Genomic DNA, 3425 nt, shown 5'->3' on the forward strand with positions numbered 1-3425 from the left:
TTCCTATTTTCACTCTAAACATTCAGCAGTGTTTTCTTTTACTGTTCTGAATTTTCTGCACAATGTTATTATCTGTGCATTTGTTATGTTTTCATTAGGCCGATCCAGTCGGACATCAACAGTCAAGACTCCACCAGAAATCATGGAGACAATCAGAATGAAACCCATGAATACAAATCTCTTCACCCTGGTCAGTCATAAAACCAAAGTTTAGCATTAATAATTAGTCTTCATAAAGTTCTGGTCAACTTTTTTTCAAAGACCATCAATCAAGGGCAAAAATCCAGAACACAAAAAGTTAGGGGGAAAAAAATCAAGTTAAATTAATTTGGTGTCTTTGCACAAAAATATTTAATTGCTGTAATGCATTAAACTCTAACATGATACTCTGACCTTGTCTTTTTAAGGTGAATATGAACTCTATGAAACAGCCCATCACTCAGAAGACACTGCAAATGGTACATGGGATCTTTTGAATAGCACACAGCAGTTAGAAATATAAATAATTATTTTAAATGTATTGAAATGAAACTCTGACTCTGATTTTATTATCTTTGTCAAGGTGATCATCACATCTATGAAACAATCCACGACTTGGAAGATACTGCAAAAGGTACACATTATCTTTTGAATATCACAGAGTTAATGTACCTGCTGCTCTTTGTGGATTTGAATTCAACAAGATGTCTGCAGATGTGTTAATACTGCTAATTTATATTCTTTACACTGTTTATGCTTTCTAATATGATACACTATACAACCATCATCTGCTTAATTTCAAATTCATCTTTAATACCTTTTATGCAACCTCTCTGATAATGAGCACCAGTCGCACACTGTTCTTTACTATAAATCCATCACAATACACCAAACTAACCTGTCTAATCTGCACTAAACTGCAGTGGATTTTCATGCAACCTTTAAGAAACACAGTTAGGTACCTCAGTTTGTTTGAAGCAGGTTTCACAATCTGAATAACATAACTTCATGTGTACAGACCTGATGTCTGATTTAAAAACAATAAGACTTACATGTAAGCTTTAAATTTCCAGTTTATTAAAATTTCACTGAGCAGTCCCTACCTTTAACTCTAACCCTTCTTCCGATAAGTACGATTCATTTCAAATTATCTGACACTTAAAAACGTCTGACAAAGTGCCAAAAAACCCATAAAAAAAAACAGCCTACTGTAACCCCCGACTATTACACATGGTTTTGCCTCTTAAAAAAATGCAATAATAATAATAATAATAATAATAATAATAATAATAATCATAATCATCATCATAATCATCATAATACATTTTATTTATTTAAAAGCACCTTTCAAAACACCCAAGGATACTGTACAGAAAATAAAAACAGGCATAAAAAACATGAAATACACACAATAATAAGAATAGCAGATAGAAAGTTTAATATCAGGGATAGGTTATGAGGAGTAGGCAGTTTTAAACAGGTGGGTTTTGAGGTTGGACTTAAAAAGAGGGAATGAGGTGATGTTTCTGAGGTCAGGGGATAAGGAATTCCAAAGTCGGGGTGCAGAGCGGCTAAAAGCCCTGCCCCCCATAGAAACAAGACGAGAGGAAGGAACAGAAAGAGAAAGGAGATGATCTGAGAGTGAGTTACAGTAGTCGATCCGAGAGCTAACGAGGCTATGGACGAGGATAGCAGTGGCATGTGGAGTGAGGAAGGGGCAGAGGCAATTGATGTTACAGAGTTGGAAATATGCTGAGCGAGTGACATTATTGATGTGAGAGTTAAAGGATAATGTACAAAAACAGGATTTCCTTTCATGTGTTACTGTGAAGAAGCGCAGTGATGAAATAATAACTCCCCATAAATGCATAAAACCATAAGTAACAAACCTGTTTTGAAAATGGGAGTGGGAAGTACAGATGTTTGTTTAAAAAGTGGGAAGTAAAAGAAAAAAGTTGTCAGAAAAAAAATACAAATACAGATGAAAATTGCACAATGATGAAGTATTTGTACTTTGTTACTTCTGGTGGTTAAAGATGTATAAACATTTGAATTAAAAACACTAATCCAGATGATCATTTTTTATAATCCTCTAACTAAAAAAAATTACATTTCAGAGGAAGATGAATCACCTGAAGCCACATACTCTCTTATAGAGGTTAAAGACTTTGGGATGGAGAGTGAGTATCTAACATGTGCAATTTAAAATTACAAAAAAAAATTAAAATACATTTAAAAATCTAGTTAAGAAAGGTTTTCACCTCCAGCACTGAAATACACATTAATTATTTTCTTTTGCTCATTCATCTTGTTAAGAAATATACTCTAAAACACTTCTTCAGTAAAGACTCAGAGAAGAGAAACACACAGAACTTCTTGCTAGCAAGGGCAGCTCCAGCACTGAGGCTCGCACTGAGAAACTGCCCAGTTCATCTATATGTAAAACAGCACTTAAACTAAAACTGACATAGCTACGTTAATCCTACCGTAAAACAATAAGACAAGGTACGACCTCTCTCATGCTCCTAGGAGGTGGGGGTGAACACCCTAGAATGTTACAGACCTCCTAGGATGAGACATTCTTTCAATATGCCACCAACTATATACTTCTACACACAAATGATTACATGCAGCATTCTACCATATGCAAACTTATATCATTAAAAGATTATACTGACTACTAAGTACAATTTTCCTATTAACACATCTGATTATCTCAGCAGGGAAGCATCATAAACCACATAAGAGTATTATTTACACTGATGTGAATACGGGAACTGCAGGTAAACTCACAACAGCCATGCACTGAAATGTCTCATTACATTGACAATATGCCTTGACAAGATTAAATGGCCTCACCACATAACATCCTTACTTTTTGTATTTTGTGTTTGCCTTACAGGTCAGTGAAGAGAGCAACAGCAGCAAAGCCAAAGAGAAGCATAATGTAATCATACTATAATGATCAAAGCATATGCATGCCATATGTCTTCCTTACATCCTCTGAGTGAGACAATCTTGATAAAACCTTCCATAAGCACTGCATAGGGCACTGTGAGTGGCCCATGCAATGCATAAATAATTTACAAAAGTCTCAGAATCATATAGAATTATGTATTTGACAGTTCAACTGAGCAATAATGGAATATCAGATTAGAGTGGCGTGTCTGATTTAATGTATTTTAGCATCATATTATAGCATATATCATAGCATCTTGTATATCCTAGTATATAAATATTTCTAGTCCCTATCTCCAGTGCAGGGTACACAGATTAGCTAGTATGTAATAATATAGACCCAATACTCTGTTTTTACACAAGGGCAACAATACATTTTTGTGCAGTATAATGTATTATACATTATGTTAACATAAATAAATAGTGTGACTGATACTGTATGGAGTTGAATTTTGTCCAGTTTTGAAAAGCTTATACTTCTATGGATT

General features: G+C 34.4%; 1 long non-coding RNA gene across 3 annotated transcripts in view; it reads left to right on the forward strand.

Annotated features, from left to right (window-relative positions):
* The first annotated feature begins 6 nt into the window (after positions 1-6).
* Positions 7-3425, forward strand: part of LOC106632501 — a 32514-nt gene continuing 29095 nt past the window's right edge. Inside the window, exons 1-6 of one of the 3 annotated variants that reach the window (XR_006053195.1) lie at positions 7-190; positions 408-458; positions 563-613; positions 2097-2159; positions 2703-2762; positions 2882-3396. This is a non-coding gene — a long non-coding RNA (uncharacterized LOC106632501). Of the gene's footprint in view, positions 191-407; positions 459-562; positions 614-2096; positions 2160-2699; positions 2763-2881; positions 3397-3425 lie in introns of those variants that run through there. The other 2 variants (XR_006053194.1, XR_006053196.1) reach the window with 2 other exon arrangements.

The sequence above is a fragment of the Haplochromis burtoni genome, unplaced genomic scaffold (genome assembly GCF_018398535.1).
Source record: "Haplochromis burtoni strain Fernald_Lab_line unplaced genomic scaffold, NCSU_Asbu1 Contig_690, whole genome shotgun sequence".
In the NCBI taxonomy this organism is placed as follows: domain Eukaryota; kingdom Metazoa; phylum Chordata; class Actinopteri; order Cichliformes; family Cichlidae; genus Haplochromis; species Haplochromis burtoni.